The following is a 20,417-nucleotide window of genomic DNA, read 5'->3' on the forward strand; positions in this document are numbered from 1 at the left end:
CCTGAGTGACTTGAGCCTGCATCAAGGACACTGAGTGTGCTGCTCATCACCATGATGTAGAAGATTACCCTGTGCATCAAGGAACACTGGGATTTTGGGTCTCTTTCTGATACTGAGCCCATGCGCATGCTGAATTCTATTCTTATCATCCTTCCTCATTTCTTTTCGCTGCTTTCCATTTATGACTTCCCCAAAGTCTTCTCACAGGACGGCACTGTGCAAAATGTAAGATGTGCCTGAGCAGTCACTGCAGCCACTAGCTTGAGTATAGGACCATGGACTAACTGCATACAAATATGCATTAAATGCTTAACTACATTTCCAAAAACATCTAGACCAGACAGAGGAAGTAAGTAAGTAAAGGAAAAAACAATAGCTCATTCCATTAGGAAAGATTCCGTAGAGGACCACAACATAAGGAGCTATTGGGTTTTAATGCCGAAAGCATTACCTACTAGAGTTAATGTGTCGTAACACTTTCATGAAAGAACTTCACTCAAAGCCAGGCACGCATTCCATTGCAATAAAAGGAGCAGGCCCTCGTCAGCTTCTGTCCAGCATGAGTGTTCAAACATTAGCAGGATTAAACAGGCTTGTCAACAAGAAAGTGGCGGCATCTTCAGGCAAAACAGATAGCGTGGTGTTCTACTGACGTTGACGAGCACAAAACGAGGTTTGGGCTCCTGATTTTCGGTGGCAGAAGAAGCGAAGCAGGAACCTGCAGTGCAGTGATCGTGCTCCACACGAGGGGCATGCACATTTGGCCCCACTCCCCGCTAGCACAAAGCATGTACGAGTAGTCAAACCAAGGTCAAGATCCCGCAGCTCACAGAGCCCTGAGGTACACCGTTACCCTCCTCACTCGTGCCGAGATGCAGTCCCACAACACTTCTCCTCATATGGGACGTACAGAGACAAGCATTCATTCAAGAATTTTCACAAGCACCCCCACAAGTCTTTCCAGCATTACAACTGTAATAACATCAACTCGCCCAGTTTGCTGTTTTTAAAAGCCATATTTCTAGTCCATCAAGCTTAGAAAGTGTAGTTCATAATGTGCACTCATTTTGTATGTTTCTTCTTCGAAAGTGTGTGTTTTTTGCAGTTTTTCGCCATGATCAAACCATGGTTTGGCAGCATAGCTCAGGACATGCCCTGCTCAGCTAGATGAAGTTTTTTTTCCCCTGTAAGTAGAGGGGGAAATATGCTGCAATGTTCTTCTTTATATGGACTACAAAGGATCTTCCTTACGATGCCGTTGCCATTTCCTGCCCATCAAAATTTCTGGACCAACTTTTACTCATATTTCACAATGAAAAACTCGTGGCAATAAACAAAATATTTATTTTGTTAACCCACCCCTTATTTTATATCCCCACGACGGGTTTTCGCGGAAATAATGTGACGTGATGTGAAAGTTCCAGTTGCAATGCAGACATGTCTTTTTCTTTTTCCTTCACATTTCGACCATGCGGGAACAGCTGTTCAATCGGGTAGCTCATGAGATCACTCCTGGGAGGAGGTCCGTCGTTTTGTAGTAATGCCGACTGTTAATTTGTCAAGCTTGATGCTTTTCACCTGGACCAAGGAAACTTTCCCGAGCTTGGTAGTGTGTTAAATTCCAAGCCTTCAGAGTAGTTCTAAATAAAAATGAACGGAATTGTTGGGGAATGGTAACTATACTAGTAGCTGCAACTGTGATGAAGTGAAGCAGAGTAATCAAACGCACAAAGATTCCGAAGGTGACTGGCTGAAATGTGCATCACCGGAGCGCCACGAAAGGAACATATTACGCAGTGATAGAGTCTCTAAACATTGCATCTAAGCAACTCGAAACAGTTGAGTACCACAATCTTTGACAAAATGACGAGCACATCCTTTTTGACTGACCGGGTTAAACATTCAGTTGCCTTTATCTTCCAGTAGCAAACATTGGTCCACCACTTAAGTGACTTAAGTCTCTGCAAGGGCTTTTTGCGATGCATACACTCATGCAGCATGCAAGAGTGAGAAATTGAATTGTCACTAAATGCCTTTTGTTTAATGCGTGCCAGAGGTATTAAGGAATTTGGGCACGACCGCGCAAGCAACCCCCTGAACAAATGCACACGTAGTTAGCAATAGTTCGCCCGCGAATAAAGCTTGTTTGGTCTTCCACTACTTCGTCGTAAAATCAGCTGATCGGTACGTGCCTTCCAGACACTTTCGGTTGTAGCAAATTATTCTCCGATCTCTGAAGCCAGTAAGTGCCAGATGTGCCAATTATCCCATAATAGCTGCAGCCAATTCTTAACACACGCCACAGCTTACCAGGAGCGAAATTTGCGAAAGAACGGGAAAAAACGGCGGCAGAGGTAGTAGGCCTAAAAATGAAACACTACAAAACAAAATCGGAGCACCCTAAAGAGCGGGCCCCCTCCCAGGCACATTTCTGCTGCAGTGCGTGCACACAGAAGAACACGTGAGGAAGTCCGTGAAACAGCTACTTTCGCCATGTAGTCCGTACTCAAGAAATTAAAGGCAGGAGCTGGTGACACGGAAGACGCGTCCCGTCCGCCGACCCACTCGTTTGATCGAGGCGATCTGTTCCAATTGCCCAAAGACGGATGTAGTTTAACGAGGTCGCTTCCGTGGACTCCAGTTGCAAGACTTTCCCCGAGAAGTTGTGCTGTGCGTACCTTATTTCGATGAGAACCAACCGAATATAATGGAACGAAAAAGGGGAAAATCTCTCTCCATTTGCCGACTTCGGGAGTTTGCTCTGGGTTGTCTGCAACGCGAAAGCGATGTTTACCCGCGCTACCAAAGGCATTCCATACGACTCGCACATGTCCAGAAAAACTGTACGGGATGGGCACACCATCTTACCTCGTATTTCCGTCAAAGGAGATCAAGTCCGAGCAGAAAAGTCATGTTGACGAAGATAGCGAAGCAAGCGGCCGCGACAGATTCCCGCAGGCGGCACACTTTCCCACGGTGCCCACTGGGCTGATGCAACACTGGTTCGGAAAATCTTCTGCGACAAGGCACGAATAACTTCTTAGCGTATAAGAGGCAGTATACGATTGGCAAGGCTATCGGTACACGTACACATGAAAAAGAAAACACGCAAGCAGTTGTCAAGGGAGGACGCCTTCGAGCCGCAGGAGCACCGGAGGCGGGTACCCAGAACATGCACAAGATGGCGCAAACGTTTGGGAAAGAAAAGGGATTGGAACCTTGAAAACCAAGACGCTTGTACACTTATTAGACTTTTATTTTTATATACAGCGCAGTACGTAAGAATTACAGCACATGAACTTCGAAGTTGAAATCACAACAAACACCGCAGTTCCAGCGCTTGCTCGCAAGGTGACGCCACCACCCAACTCGCAGACTTTCCCGCCATTTTAAAAACGCATGAGCATGGTCATACACGCTCCATGCATACACGTGTACACATTTTCTCCACGATTGTACACGAAGAAAACCGACTAGGGCTCCGTTTGTGACTTCGACAAAGCACGCAACGACACTCAAACGACGCATTTCATGCTGCAAGTTAGCAGCACAAACTCAGGACATCAAACAAAAAGAAAGAAGTTGAGATCAAGAACATTTGACTCTTATCGCTGTTCTGCGCGACAGGTTTCAAGAACACATTAAATGTTGGTCAACAAACAGTAACGGCCATCTCCTCGTGAATCTCACTTCGGCATTTCGTGTGCGCGTTGTCATTACTCCTCGCTTTTACGAATCGGATCCGTCTCCGCGTCCCTTGCCAAAGGCTCGAAGGCATGGTGGTTTGCAGGGTTGAGTATCTCCAACCACTCTTCCAAAGTCCCCTCTTCGTCGGAGTCGCTCGTGTCGATTTCTTCGGAATAGTCTGATGACGACTCGCCGACGTGCACGACGGAACGAGTGAGCGCAACAGCAGACGATCGCGTCTCATTACTTCGATTGTTGGAGTTCTCCCTACGCACGCCATCGGTGCCGTTTCCCGATTCAATGTCCTGGCGGTGTCTTGCGAGGGGTTCGAAGGCATGATGGTTAGCAGGGTTGGCTATCTCCATCCACTCTTGTAAAGTCCAGTCATCGTCGGAATCGCTCGATACCGTCGTCTCGTCCTCCATATCTCTCGGCGTGTTTACGAGCCACGGCCCACACGTGCTTCTCTCACCCAGAGCGCCCAGAGCGCACAAAAAAATAATTCGTAAGAGCACCAGCCGCACCGGCGCGGTGGCGCTGGCGTCGGAAGCGACTGCCGGAGAGTGGTTACTGAATCTTGAAAAGCCCGAATTACATGCTGCCGTGGTGTACGAGCAGCTGCAGCAAGCGGTAAATACATTAAATACGCATTAAATTTGGTAACAAGAGGACTCCCAAACACAGTTATGGCAGCGTAGTTTATCACCCAGCGGTTCTACCCTGCGTCATCTAATATTTCACGTACTTATATTGCTTATATCGCCTTATTAAATACATATAGAAACATATTTCGCGAGCTATTGGATATCATAAAATCACCGCCTCTTCTTGCAAAAGAAACAATGAAATTGTTGTCTAAGCCACTGAAAAGCAAAGAAAAATAGAGATAAGACGTGCCGCAATAAAAGTTGGAAATATATGAATGCAAGATGAAATTTTCGCGCTCGTGAAGGAGGGGAAGGAGGACAAATTTTATTTATCCCATACGTTGTGATTCCGATCACTCCGGAGGAGTGAGGAGTGTCCACAGGGAACAAGAATTTTCTCCCGCGACAATTGCTGCAGATGGGTTGACGGTAATAAATGCGCTACTATTTCTTTCTGAGAGGTCCGTTGGCGTGAAGAGAAAAAAGTACCCGACTATGAATATTCCGTTATTGATTACGATACCACGATACGCCTATTAGATGACCCCTCCCCCCACCCATCTCGTGAAGAGTTTCTTTTTGGGGGCGTGTTTTTATACAGCTGGCGTACCGGGCTACACCTGGAAGCCCAAAAGTTTCTTGGCGAAGCGGGCACTTATTAGTGGCAGCACTTTTCGCTATACACAAACAAAAGTGAATTTAATACTGTTGCATGTATCGAGCATCACACTCGGATCCAAGACCCATACGTAACACCCATGTGGTCCAGTTAGTAGTTCTGCAGTCGCAAGTGCAGTCACATGGATGGAATACCTCGCGCGGAAACATCGCGCAACGTCTGATGTATTTACGGACAAAGCCTCCTATTTTGTGGATTGAACAATATAAATTACGTTTTGTCTTGAAGGGAAACATGCTGACCTTGAAAAAGTTTTGCCCGCAGGCAGTGTGTACAAGCATTTCTCTTCTGGGCATCACGCCTATGCGGCCTTTATATGCCTTCCCATACGCGAATTCAACCGAATAAATCCTTCTCCATTCACGTGCACTATATGTGGCAGGACTACTGTACAATCTCTTACTTCGTTTTAAACCCAAAAGGGGCGACTAATAAGCTTCATTCGCGCTGCAAAAAGAGGAGCACCCTCCAGCCGAGAACGTAACGGCCTGCGGGGACCGGCCCAACGTTGCGCACATCTGCCGAAGGGGGCGCTGGGTGTCGCGGGCTCCGCGTCGCCCTCTGGGCGCTGTCCGGCGCCAATACTTTGTAATTTTTGGACCGTTGTGGCTAACCGTAGTCACAAGTCCGCAAATTAAATCCTCACGCCGTTTTGAAGCCAAGCTCACGACTTATAAGTGCCAAAAATTCAAAAGCCTTTGGCCTTCCCCCACCCTGTTCACCACGGGTATAGAGAACTCGAATAGGGTTCACTGTACCATGGGTACACCTGAAACTACAGGTATTCTAGTTCACTGTAACGAAAGCTTTAAAAGCGTTACCTGGGGCTTCCTTCTAGCTCACGTCAACACATTTGAAAAAGAGGCAAGAAAGGACGTACAGGCACGCATTGAAGCGAGCGGCATTGAGAGTATTTTCACCTTTGCATGTTTGACCACAGTCTAGCCTAATCTGACATAACCAAACCAGGGATTTTAGATTTCATTTCACTCAAAACAGCCTGATGCTGCGGAGCGATGTGCCAAAGCCAAAGACCGTCCTGTTGTTCAGCCACCTCCTATGGTTAGGCGCATGCAGTGTGGCGCATATATTTGTGCTCGCAGTTTTTGTTGGCACGCATGCGGACCGATAGTACCTTTGCGGTAAATAGCTTCTAAAATGATGTAAATAGCTGACGAAAGACGCGCACAAAACGTAAGCGGGTTTGAAGTCCGCTTTGACTTCAACGATTAGCCATATTTTGCAGTGTCATGACAAAAGAAAACAAACAAAAAGAAATAGAATAAGCGCAAGGTGTGTAAAATATGCCTCCTAGCTACGGAAGCGTTTGATTTTTAACCAAATTGTAATTGTTTTACTTTATCTTGTTTTCCTTTTCATTTTTGTTTTCTTGCCCTCCTTTACTGAAATCACATCCTCCGTCCGCATACTAAACTGGGTGTGGCGCAAACGTCTTCCCACTCGTCCATTCGACAGTTGTCAAGTCTCGATGCCGTTTATGGAGGAAGCGAGTGAGAGTCCAGCCGCTGGCTGCGGCTAAAACATGGGGTCGGAACAAACAGCCCGCTCTCGCACGCGGGCGCGTGAGCGTGTGAACGCTGAGCCGGACACATAGCGGTATGTAGCAACAGTCATGCCGCGTTTTCTAGTTACAACTTGTCTAAAAGAATCGAGGCTCTCTACCGAGATCAAACTTTGTATTTGCAAAGACGTTCTCACGAAACAATCTACGCCCGGACTGTCGAAACTGTAAGACACCTCGCGTCGAGTTGCGCCGAGGCAGTTTTTGCCCACGGCGGCCCATGTGGGGAGCGCAGTCCTCGCTGGCCCAGGGACTCTGAGCAGCTCCGTATTCACCTGGAACTCAGATGTGCTCGAGGAACGCTCAGCGAGATATTATCCTCTGAGGCGAAAACACTAAACCCGCAAGACATGCAGCATTTCGATCGCTTGGCTGCCCAGCGATTCCGATGGAGTCTGTACTTCACTTGGCTTTCCCTTTGCACGCCAAGAAGACCCTCGCCCCATTGGCGTCGGCCGGTCCCCGGCCAGTTTCGTTGCCGCATTGCTGCGAGTCTCCGGGAAACACTCCTCCCCGTCGACATCGTACGAGCAGCATGGCCGTCGTAGCGGCTTCGACGAGTTGCGAGGGCACGACGCAAAAGGAGCCTCTTTCGAGGCCGAGCTCGTAAGCCCGAGTCTCTTGCGCTCCTGCAGCCGGCCTCTTTCCCAGGTCCTGAAGCTCCCGGTGTTGGCAGGATCGGGGCGCGGTCCACGGGTTTCCAGAGCTCCGAGATGGCCAGGCCCATGTCGGAGAGCCGCCTGTCGTGCCGCCAATACGCAATGACGTAACCATCGTTGGAGGAGGATGATAGATGCGAGGGCCCGTACGTCAGCAGCGGGCGGCCTTTTCCCGTTACGCAGGAAGGCTCCCGGATAAAGTGTTCCGGCTCCCCCGCCCGTTGGCTCTTGATCCGTGGCAGCAGATTATTATCCTTCGACGAAACGCGGTTCACGGCACGGTGCCAACAGGGCAAGGGCTCGGTCGTCTCAGGGCCACCCCATTCCGGCGCGCGCAAGAAGTCGCTGGCGAACTCCAGGAGATGGTCACGCCCCATTTGGACCTAGTGCATTTCCAGGCTATCGAACCAGACGACGTCGCCGCAGTTCATGTAGCCGGTCGTGGTCGACACCCTCGCCTTGTAGTCTATGCCGATGTCTTCGGTGCCGGCATCTTCGGTGGTGACGGGAGTCCCTCCATCGAGCCCCCTCCAGCGGATGACTAGCAGGAATTCGGCGCAGAATCAACACCGCGTGGTGTTGGTCCTCCGTCTTGCGGAAACAAGAGATGTTGCTGCGAACCTCGGGGGAACGGGAGATGATGCCAGCTCACGCTTCGGCGTTCGCTTTTCGTCTCGCGCTCACTGGTTGGTTGGTTGCCTCAGAACATGGCACATACCCACGCGTGGGACTGGCCAAGAAGACTTGTACCTAATCAGGATGTGACCTATATTATTTAAGATCCCAATATTCAAAAAAAGGAAATACAGAAAATATTTCTTATATTATGAAAGTAGAGCCAGTAATAAAAATAAATAAATGTGAACGCATTACCTGGTTCGCAGGGAGACCGGCCAGTTGCCGCAACGTAAGAGTGAAGGGCGGACACAACGTCCCTGTGGCAAACTCCTAGGGCAGAAGCGCTTAGTGAAAGAACTTCGATAGTATATAGCGAAAGGAGGGGCCGATTAAAGGTCGACTCCAGATTTACTGAAATATTGCAATATTAACGCGTAGAACTCAATAATAATAATAATAATAATAATAATAATAATAATAATAATAATAATAATAATAATAATAATAATAATAATAATAATAATAATAATAATAATAATAATAATAATAATCAATCAATCAATCAATCAAACATGTTTATTTACGTGCCCAGGAACAGCCAGAGGCCTGAGTGCTGGCGCACGGATAGTTACATGAAAACAAAATACAAGAAACATATTGCAAGAAACAAACAAGCGACAAGACACACACATATTGAAGTAGCGAAAATTACAAAAATAAAGCACAGGTGGAGCCTAGGTAAAAAAGAAAAAAGAAGATGCCTTTGTGGCTCAGCTTATTGTAATGAATACACAACAAGCGGAGAACAAAGTTTGACAGTAAGACGACAAAAACAATGACAAGAGTACAGAGACAAATGATAAGACAAGCATGATAAGTAAACAGTTTCAAAAACAGGCAACTATATTGGTTAAACAGAACCGCAGAGAAACCAAATTTCAGCAATAAAAAAAAAAGAAAAACGAACGACAGAGATATCATAGATGTTTAACATACTGTGTTCAACAGCGCAGTACGCAGTTCAACAGCGCAGTTGGATAGACACAACAAGGCAACAAGGCTTGCATCAACACCGGACATAGTAAGCTTGTTAATTAATAATTTATGGTTCACTACATCAAACGCCTTACTGAGGTCAAAATAGATAACATCCAACTGGCCGTTTTCACAAACTGCAGCCGAAGCCCGAGTCATGAAGCTAGCAAGATTTGTAACCGTCGATCGACCCGAGAAAAAGCCGTGCTGATTTGGTATCAGAACGTTCTTGACGCAGGCAGCAAGAACGTTGTGCAGAGCTGACTCAAAGAGTTTTGAGGCGACACAAAGGAGTGAGATTGGGCGATAGTTGGTAACGGCTGACTTATCTATTGACTTAAATATTGGAAAAATTCGAGCAATCTACCATGCACGAGGAAATTTGCCGAAATAATCAATCAATCAATCAATCAATCAATCAATCAATCAATCAATCAATCAATCAATCAATCAATCAATCAATCAATCAATCAATCAATCAATCAATCAATCAATCAATCAATCAATCAATCAATCAATCAATCAATCAATCAACCTTTATTTTCGGTGCCCAGGAACAACCCTAAGGTCTTGGTGCTGGCACACCATATACAACACATTATTAAAAGAAACGCAAGACAGCACGGCACAACACACAAAATCCCCGATATGACAGAAAATCAAAAAAAAAAAAAAAAACAGCGTTGCAAGCTATGGCACTCGGCCAGCGAAACTTTCAAGGCACTTGAAAAAAGGAAATATACAACAAAATACACACTGCACATGATGGAGACAGAGTGTACATATAAAACGAGAGTTTTGATTTTTGAAAAGTCGCACTGCAATAAAGTATTACCTTAAAACGAGCGATGCCTTTGTGATGTCCCATCTTGTCGAGACACACAGCAAACAGAGGAACAAGTTTGACAGAACAATATCGAAAAAAACAATGGCAGGAGTATAGATATAAATGATCAGACCAACAAATCGCAGAGATAATAAAAATGATGAATGAAACAACCAATTAATTGTTTATTAGTGTGTCAAGGAACGATGTGCTGGTGCGGAAAGAAAGAAAAGTGCATATCTCAGTAAAATATAGAAAATAGCATTGTATAGTCTGAACGAGAATGAGACACTTCGAGATACACGCACGCCGACACACACACATGACCCGAGCACATATGCAAACAAGGCATTGCAATCAGTGCATAGCAATAAGACACTGCTGACTGCTATGAAGACTACAAGTGTAATACAACAAGGTATGATTAAAAATCTGTACACTGAAACATGTAAACCGGAAAAAGATATTAGCTAAAGATCACGCCACAATGAAGGCATAAAACTTAGATACACAAGGGAATATCGAAACAATTAGCATACATACATAGTTAGCCGACCCCGGCAGCATAAAGTGTGTGAATGGACGTTACATACTAGGGCAAGCAAACTACTACTGGTTTGTCAAGCGACGCAGTTTCTTACAAAAAGCTGGAAAGGGTCGATGGAATACGTCCAAACTTTCTGCGTGCATATTGTATAGGTGCTGAATGCGTCCCACGGGACTCTTGACACGGGCAGAGACATAAAACGGTCTAGGTGCCCTGGTGGTGCCTGTTGGGGTTCTGAAATTTATGGCACCCAGCAACTCTGTACAATCAATGAGGCTGTGGACCAGTTTGTACAAGAATAAAAGGTCAGCCTTGGCCCTCCGACTGTGTAATGGGTCCATTACAAGCAGGCTGGCGTCATCAACACCAGGGTCATCTTTAGCCTTTGCAGTAGCGTGTGGCCTTTAATAATAATAATAATAATAATAATAATAATAATAATAATAATAATAATAATAATCAATCAATCAATCAATCAATCAATCATTTATTTGCGTGCCCAGGAACAGCCAGGGGGGCCTTTGTGCTGGCGCACGGAAACAGAAACACACGAAACATAATGTACACATCTTTCAAATACAAAATAAAATACAAAATACAAAAAAAACGAAAGGATAGCTTATGTTGAAGTTACGGAATGAAAGTCATTTAAGTGCATGAACTCAAGGATAAAAGACAAATGCAGAATAAGAAAAGTTGGCAGTTACGCCAATACAAACTCACAGACATGTTTGCGAAACAGAGTAGGACAATCATTAAATATATCAAGGTAATCCGAGTACCGATTGTACGTGCATTGCAGTCGGCACACAGGGCACAAGACACGCAGACAATTGGAGTTGCAAAAGGTATCATGTTTCCTGGTCCACTTTTGCGGCAAAGTAATAATAATAATAATAATAATAATAATAATAATAATAATCAATCAATCATGTTTATTTACGTGCCCAGGAACAGCCAGAGGCTTGAGTGCTGGCGCACGGGTAGTTACAGGAAAACAAAATACAAGAAACATATAGCAAGAAACAAACAAGCGACAAGACACACACAAATTGAAGTAGTGAAAATGACAGAAATAAAGCACAGGCGGAGCCTGGGTACAGGTAAAAAATAAAAAAAGAAGATGCCTATGTTGCTCTGCCTGTCGTAAAGGCCACACGACAGGCAGAGCAACAAAGTTTGACAGTAATACAACAAAAACAACGGCAAGAGTGTAGAGACAAATGATCAGACGAACAAATGACAGTAAACAGTTTCAAAAATAGGCAACTATCAGTTGGATAGACACACCGCAGAGAAACCAAATTCCAGAAAAAAAAATAGAACGACAGACATATCATAGGTGTTTAACATACTGTATTCAACAGCGCTGTACGGTAAATTGTAAAGGATTTCTGAAAGATGTCAAGGTGTTCAAAGAAGCGGTTGTAACAATTCTGTATTCTGCGCACAGGAGAATGATTGGAGTTGCGCGCAGCGGTCAAGAACGGGCGATGCGACCTGGTGGGCCTTTGTGGTACACTAAACTCTAAACAGTTAAGCAGGTCTGCGCAAGAAAGGTCACCATGAACAATTTTGTGAAGAAATGTAAGGTCTGCACGCATACGTCTGCAGTTCAAGGAAGGGATGGAAGGGACTATGGGTAAGTCAGAATCAGGATGAAAACTATGGTTGTGATGACGGTGCTTAAATATGGATGAAAACTTCTTCTGCACACGTTCTATTAATTCACTACTAGATTTGGAGATGCCGTTCCAGGTAACAGAAGCATATTCTAACTGTGGTATACATATAGCATTGTATAGCATTAGAAATGGATCTGGAGAAGAGAATTCCTTTGTAATCCGACACACATTTCCAAGGCTTCGGAGTGCTCGCCGGGTGATGAGCCTAATATGAGGAGAAAAAGAGAGGGTACTGTCGAAAAGCACCCCTAGGTCCCTAATCTCCTCAACCCTTTGCAGAGGAGCTCCCTCAATACTGTAGGAAAACAGCAGACTGTGAGTTTTCCGGCTGTAGGTGACAACCTTTGTTTTAGTGGGGTTTAAAATTAGGCAGTTTTTCCTGCACCAGACCGATAATTCCGACACATCCCTCTGCAAGGCACAGCAGTCCTGAACACCGCTAATGTGCCTAAATAGTTTGACATCATCAGCATAGAGAAGAAAAGAAGAGTTTGTTAACACTGTTGACACATCATTGATAAAGACAGAAAACAATAATGGACCCAGCACGGAACCCTGGGGTACACCACTTGTTGCAGGGTAAACACTAGACTTTTTGTAGTTAACATCTACATAAAAGGACCGCTCAAGGAGATAGTTGGACTACAAGGCAACAAGGCTTGCGTCTACACCGCACTTAGCAAGCTTGTTAATTAATAACTGATGGTTCACCACATCAAACGCCTTACTGAGGTCAAAATAAATAACGTCCAACTGGCCGTTTTCACAAACTGCAGCCGAAGCCTGTGTCATAAAGCTTGCAAGATTTGTGACCGTCGATCGACCCGAGAAAAAGCCATGCTGATTTGGTATCACAACGTTCTTGACGCAAGAACTTTGTGCAGAGCTGACTCAAAGAGTTTTGAGGCGGCACAATGGAGTGAGATCGGGCGATAGTTAGAAACAGCTGACTTATCACCAGACTTAAATATTGGAAAAATTCGAGCGATCTTCCATGCACGAGGAAATTTACCTAAAAGTAAGCAGTTATTATAAATGGAAGTTAAGACAGGCACAAAAATGGTGCCGTAAGCCTTCATGAGGGCTGCTCGAATTCCATCTGCACCACAGGAAAATGATGGTTTCATCCGTTGAAGGCTATCATTGACAATTTTTTCATCGAACATAAGTGTGTTAAAATTAGAGTTATTAAACGATAGGCGTTCGTCGTTGCCATCTGGCAGTTGAAAGACAGAATGAAAGTACTGACCAAAACTGGTGGCAACATCCTGAACCTCTTCACCATCGGAATTAAACAGGCGAACGTGTTCTTTAGACGCCTTAGAACGGCCGCGTACATACCTCCAGAATTCAGCCGGTTTCTGAGACGCAGCAGCCTCTAACGATTCTATATAGAGCTGGTGGTCACGCCGGTAGAGGATTTTACAAAGTGAGCGATACCGACTAAACTGCGCCTTCCACTTGTCAAGCCCAGAACGCTTGGCCTTTTTGTGGGCGCTGTCCTTAAGTTTAAGCGAACTTCGAAGTTCTTTAGAAAACCAGTGGGGAAATTTGGAAGGAACAGGCTTATAACAAGGGATATACTTTTCCATGCCACTTCTGACGATTTCGGTAAAACGTCGAAACGTCGAATAATCAATCAATCAATCAATCAATCAATCAATCAATCAATCAATCAATCAATCAATCAATCAATCAATCAATCAATCAATCAATCAATCAATCAATCAATCATGTTTATTTACGTGCCCAGGAACAGCCAGAGGCCTGAGTGCTGGCGCACGGGTAGTTACATGAAAACAAACAAGCGACAAGACACACAAATTGAAGTAGTGAAAATGACAAATAAAGCACAGGCGGAGCCTGGGTACAGGCAGAGCATTGAATGACTCTGGTACAGGTAAAAAATAAAAAAAGAAGATGCCTATGTTGCTCTGCCTGTCGTAAAGGCCACACGACAGGCAGAGAACAAAGTTTGACAGTAATACAACAAAAACAACGGAGTGTAGAGACAAATGATAATACGAACAAATGACAGTAAACAGTTTCAAAAATAGGCAACTATCAGTTGGATAGACACAACCGCAGAGAAACCAAATTCCAGAAAAAAAAGAGCGACAGACATATCATAGGTGTTTAACATACTGTATTCAACAGCGCTGTACGGTAAATTGTAAAGGATTTCTGAAAGATGTCAAGGAGTTCAAAGAAGCGGTTGTAACAATTCAATTGTAAAGGATTTCTGAAAGATGTCAAGGCGTTCAAAGAAGCGGTTGTAACAATTCTGTATTCTGCTCACAGGAGAATGATTGGAGTTGCGCGCAGCGGTCAAGAACGGGCGATGCGACCTGGTGGGCTTTTGAGGTACACTAAACTCTAAAGAGTTAAGCAGGTCTGCGCAAGAGAGGTCGCCATGAACAATTTTGTGAAGAAATGTAAGGTCTGCACGCATACGTCTGCAGTTCAAGGAAGGGATGGAAGGGACTATGGGTAAGTCAGAATCAGGATGAAAACTGTGATTGTGATGACGGTGCTTAAATATGGATAAAAACTTCTTCTGCACACGTTCTATTAATTCACTACTAGATTTGGAGATGCCGTTCCAGGCAACAGAAGCATATTCTAACTGTGGTATACATATTGCATTGTATAGCATTAGAAATGGATCTGGAGAAGAGAATTCCTTTGTAATCCGACACACCTTTCCAAGGCTTCGGAGTGCTCGCCGGGTGATGAGCCTAATATGAGGAGAAAAAGAGAGGGTACTGTCGAAAAGCACCCCTAGGTCCCTAATCTCCTCAACCCTTTGCAGAGGAGCTCCCTCAATACTGTAGGAAAACAGCAGACTGTGAGTTTTCCGGCTGTAGGTGACAACCTTTGTTTTAGTGGGGTTTAAAATTAGGCAGTTTTTCCTGCACCAGACCGATAATTCCGACACATCCCTCTGCAAGGCACAGCAGTCCTGAACACCGCTAATGTGCCTAAATAGTTTGACATCATCAGCATAGAGAAGAAAAGAAGAGTTTGTTAACACTGTTGAAACACTGTTGAAAAAAAAAAAATAATAATAATAATAATTATTATTATTATTATTATTATTATTATTATGGTGATGATGTTGATACTAATTTTATTTTTTCCTTCTACCCCTCCCCTATAAGCGCAATAAACGTTTACCATCCATTTTCAAAGAAAATCATTACATGTAAGACACTCGTGACAGCAGCGTTGCCAGATGCTAATAAAAACAAACAAGGCTTCCTAGAAATTTTTCGGATGAAGAGTAGACTTTGCAGAAGTGGTTGGTAATTGTAACCTTTATAAAAATGTGGATGGGAAGAATATGAAATCACAAAAGTTTTACAATAGATCTCAACAATGTTGGCCGACCTATGGCTGGGGCTTCAGCTAACACTATATGCTTCAGCACCTCACACTATGACCTCAAAAGAGGAGAATAACGAGGAAGCGAGGGATTTCATCATCATCATCAACAGTGGAATGTGAGCGCGAGACGAAATCGAACGCTCAAGCGCAAGCTGGCATTCTTCCCGTTCCCGAGGTTCGCGGCAGGATCTCTTTGTTTCCAGGATCGACTTCCACGCAAGACAGAGGATCAACATCGCGTAACGTGGACTCTGTGCCGACTTTCCGCTGGCCAACCGCTTGTTTGGACGCGTTGAAACAACCCGCTACATGAACAGCGTACTCTTCACCGATTGCCTAAAGACGCACCAGGTGAAAGTGAAGCGTGCCCATTGCACGGACTTCGCCAGCGACTTGTTGCGCACGTCGGAGTTGGGTTCCCCTACGATGGCCAAGCCCTCGCGCGGCTGGTGCCGTGCCGTAGACTCCGTTCCACTCGAGGAGAACCCTCGGTGGGAGAAGGTGCAGGATCCGGAGCACCTCGCTTCCTGCGGTGCGGGCCGGCCATTGGTGACCGACAGGACCTCGCATCCTTCAACTTTGACCCTCATGCATCCGAGGTCTTACGGCGTGAAGTGGAAGCCGCGGCCAACTTCTGTATACGGACCCTGATCCAGCCGACGCAGTCGTGCACGCCTCCAGTAAGCTCGGCATGGCCCAGGTGCTCACGGAGCTGCCCCGACTGCTGCCCAGCAAGGACTGCGCCGTGTACGTGTATGCGCAAACGGTCACCGCGGCGCCCCTTGTATGATGTCTTATAGTTTGCACAGTATTTATGTAGATTGCTCACGAAAGCTGCTTAGCAAATACAAACGCTTATCTCGGTGAACAGCCTCTCCTTTCGCCACGTTGTAGCTTTACCAAAGCATGACTCAGATGTGGACGCGAGCCGCTGGCATAACAAAGGCGATGTTTTAAACTAAGTTCTTTTATTGTATAGGCATATAGGCATTAAAAATTGGCCGCGTATCTGCTCCTTTCGTTGCAAATGTCGTCAAAAGACGATAGTCTTTGTAGACATTTGCCAAGGAAATGCCCCCTTTGCTTTCCCGCTCATCTCTCATGCTGTTTCTGTGCCGTCGCGCTCATCCCAAGGTAAACACACTAAAGGTTTGCGCAAGGCGATTTGAATTTACCGCGTTCCCAGGGCTACATGCTGGGTTCCTCGATGCCAGCGCTGCAGTACGGCGGAGACGCGCGTGAATGGAGGCGGCCGACTACAAGTTTTATAGAACTGCGTGGCCGTGCTCCACGTGCGTTCCAAGCAGAACGTGGAACCTAGCTAGTGGAACATTTCGTCGCTGTTGCCGCGTGATTTTTAATATGCCGCCAGGAGGCGGCGATTTTCTTCAGTAGATGTAGAATATCATTATTTCAGTGCGAATGCACTTTATAAGCGACCCCAAACCATCCACCGCCGGCGTCGGCGGCGGCGGCGGCGTCGGCGGCGTCCGCAGCGCTCTTTAAAGGCCAACTGCACTCAAAATTTCGACTTCTTGAAAACCCTATTTCCGTATAGTCTGCTTAAAAAGAAAGCAACATGCAAAATACAACAGCTGAAATACGCACGTGGACGCCGCAAGCGGCCAGCAAAAATCGGCGATTTTGAAACCGAAACCGAGGAGAGCGCGGCCATTGCAGTGACGTTGCAGCCGTCCAGCGAGCGGCCGGACGGTCACCAGTTCGGGAGAATAGAGAGTTTTAGCAGTACGTTCGTTACGTTCGTTACGTTGGTTACGTTGCTACCGGGTTTACCGGGACCCGACTGCGCATGCGCGCGTACGTACCGGGTTCTTTCCGTAGAGTGAGACGGAAAACGTGTTTTAGCACTCCGTAGCGTCGTACCGTTCGTTCCGTGTGACGGCTGATTAGCCGAGTAGTTGCAAAAATCCACACGCTAAAAATACGTAAATAAACAACGCAGTTTCCCCTAAAGCATTGCAAATCTAAAATAAATCGCGCTCGGCCGGACGCATTGTGAGGCAGGGGCTGCGGTGGCGGCGACGGCACCAGAGCGAGCGCAGGTGACGACATGGTCGCGCGCCGTTCACGTGGAGGAATGGCCTTGGCCTTGCCCGATTGAAGCGCTAGACACATGTACAATTGGTACACGCGATTCGTATGCGACTGATCGTTACGACTGTCACCACGACTAGTCGTACGCGTGAATTTGAGACACATGGCCCGATGCGGGTGTGCGATGCCTCGTCGGCGCCGCTCCGCCCACTGTTTTTGCACCATGGTCAACTACGACGATCGCTGAGCTGAATTTGTAGATTCCGCGGGTTTGTACGCAAGAAATGGATAAAGCAGGCAATCGTGAAGCGTTTTCTGCATCGGAAACAGTCCGCGCACACGCCGGTCGCGCCTGCCAGCTCGCCACACTCAGCGGCTCGAACCGGCGCAGACCACGGTAGCAACCGCTTGTCGCTGTTCTTCCGAATCAATCTGATCACTAAAACGAAGTTCCACCTGCGAGAAAGTAGGTGTTAGTGTGGTGAAAAATTGTGCTAGGGATTGTTCTCAGGGCTTATTTTAAAAGCGGCGATCAGATATATCTGCCGCGATGCGCTTATGCTGACCGGCCGTGGATGCCGCGGCGCGCGGTGCGGCGAGCGACCGAGAGATGGCGATACCTGCCTCAGAAGCATCGAAACAGGCTACGCAGATGTCTCGGTCACCGATCGCTCACGGCAGTTGTAGCTCAAATAAAGTTTCACATGCGAGAAAGGGGATGATAGTGAGGTGAAAAGTTGTGTTACGGATTGTCATTCGCAGTTGCACAGATAGCGGCGATCAAATATTTGCCAGGACGCTAAGCCTAAAGTTTCCAACACCCGAGCAAGCCGGTTGCGGGCTCCGGATACGGTAACACGGAAGCAGAGTGCCGGGAGAGACGCCGGCCGCGTACGGAACAAATGGCGCATGCGCAGTCGGGTCCCGGTAAATCCGGTAGCAACGTAACGAACGGAACGGCCGGAGCATACGTACTGCTAAAACTCTCTATTGTCTGCGCGCAAGCTCTACGCGCGCACGGGGGCCCCCAGCAGAGCTCGACCGGTTCTCCCGCTGCGTGGCTGGCCAGAGGAAAAAGCCACCGTAGGCTGGAACGTCACAGGCGCGTCATGGCTGTTTACGCGATCCGCCGGCAGGTGCAGAGTGGTCTGCGGCGGAGCATTTTTAAACGCTTCTGACTGATTAACGAGGCGTTTCACGGGGCTACCACTTGTGTCTCAGCTTATTTGGGGGTACTTACTACGCATTAAAAACAAATTTGGCCGAGGTGAAATTTGAGTGCAGTTGGCCTTTAAAGAAGAAACAGCATCCGGCGCCAGGTTTCGATCCGAGGACTTTGAGGGCCGCAGCCCGACGCTCTACCGAATAAGCCACGGACGCGACGCTGATACCGGTGTCAGAACGCGCCTTATATCTTTAACGCACTCAAACTACGTCGTCAGCGGCGTGCGTTGGCGACTCAGCGGCGTTATAGCGGCTTGATAACTGCGTGGTGTACACGTGATACTACAAACCCGATGGAAGAGATGGAAGAGAAGGCGGCGAGGCGGTGGGCTGCGGGGGCCGAGCGCAAGCGCCGCAAGCGGGCCGACAACCGTGCATTCGCACTTTCACATTCTCCCCCTCGGGGAAATGCGGGGGAATTTTTTATCCAAAAACCAAGCATCCATGAAATTTTTAATAAAGGAACACTGTAAATATCCGTTGTGTACTAATTTCCTGTCTTATATTTGCGTAATGTCTTGTTCTTGTTCAACAAAGTTGACAAGTATGAACATATAAACCAGGTTTAGACGTTTACATTTGGCTGTGAGTATATAAGACTATTGCGCAGTAAGCAGTTTACTTTGGCCGGGTGGCTGAATCGAGTTACAGACAGACAGACGGACAGACTAAAATCTAAAATATTTGGACGCTGAAAAAACATGTGTTGAGGAAATGCAGTAGGACAAAGCATTAGCTGTGAATAAGTTAAACAAAGTGTTGGGATTAAACACTCACCGACCATCTGGGAGTAATGCATGGTGGCACATGCCGCGTTTACCGAATGACGGTGGAGGACAGGTTGGCAACAGAACTCCCTTTCCCCCTCCCAATGGAATGAACAAACTCCGCGGATTACAGATATATACGCCTCGAGCGCGGCCTGTAGGGGCTAAGGTCCCTAAAATTACTAAGGTAGCGCCATCTTTAGATCTCGCCGCCTTTCGCCCTCGCCCGCGCTCCTCTCTTACTTCGTTTTTTGCCATTTTCTTTTTCGCCGGCGAACGCCGCGCGCCATTGGCCAAGGGAAAAGTCACGTGGTTTTGTTTTTTTTGCTCCGCCGCCGGGTCGCCTCGCCGATGCCTCGCCGGCTGGGACATTGCGCAACGCCGCCGCTGCGACGCCATTGCTGGCTTCCGAGCCACCGTCGCCACCGTGCTTCAGTACCGGAATTAGCTGCTCGCTTCGAAAAAATGTCGCACTGGTGTCGTTTTAGGTTGCTTCTCGGTGTCGATGTGTTGTGCCTTAGGCAGCGCGAATATCGTCAGGCAGGGCACAAGACTTCGTTATTCCGTCCGGGAAACGCGACGCAGAAAGGAGAAAAGTTTGGTTGCATAGATTTGAACGGGCATACTTCAGGCCGACGCTACCATCACTCTTTTGCGAGGTAAGTTTCTGAATGCTTGTTCTTGCTCTGTTAAATTCTGCGCGAGCTTGAGCGGTCACTTACGAAGAAATGCGTATTCCCTTCGCGACCGTCGTCCACGCTTTGTTCTGAGTAGGCATTGCGCGCAGCGCCGAGTTCGTCCCGTCGTAAGCTTTGGTTTGGATAAGAGGCCGTGTATTTGTCATGTGCGCGCTTAACTTCCAGCATCAATATCAGCGGCGTAGCATGTTCAGTCAGTTGTCGTAAGGGTTTCGTGACGCGAGAATTGTTCACCTGAATTCATGCTTGTTTTGGCCGACGGCAGCTTGCGTCTGACCATGTATCATGTGCGTTCCGAGTGCGTGTACGCTCTTTTGGCGT

General features: G+C 46.8%; 1 protein-coding gene across 3 annotated transcripts in view; it reads right to left on the minus strand.

The window, feature by feature from the left end:
• LOC144149850 (BTB/POZ domain-containing protein 7) overlaps positions 1-3,189 on the minus strand; it is a 39,624-nt gene extending 36,435 nt beyond the window's left edge. For 2 of the 3 annotated variants that reach the window (XM_077681549.1, XM_077681550.1), the window contains exon 1: positions 2,869-3,188. The gene's annotated coding sequence lies outside the window, so the exon portion shown is untranslated. Of the gene's footprint in view, positions 1-2,868 lie in introns of all 3 variants that reach the window. The other variant, XM_077681551.1, reaches the window with a different exon arrangement.
• Positions 3,190-20,417: the final 17,228 nt, after the last annotated feature.

Source organism: Haemaphysalis longicornis, unplaced genomic scaffold (genome assembly GCF_048455015.1).
Source record: "Haemaphysalis longicornis isolate Haplotype H1 unplaced genomic scaffold, Haemaphysalis longicornis Haplotype H1 scaffold_8, whole genome shotgun sequence".
NCBI classification, from domain to species: domain Eukaryota; kingdom Metazoa; phylum Arthropoda; class Arachnida; order Ixodida; family Ixodidae; genus Haemaphysalis; species Haemaphysalis longicornis.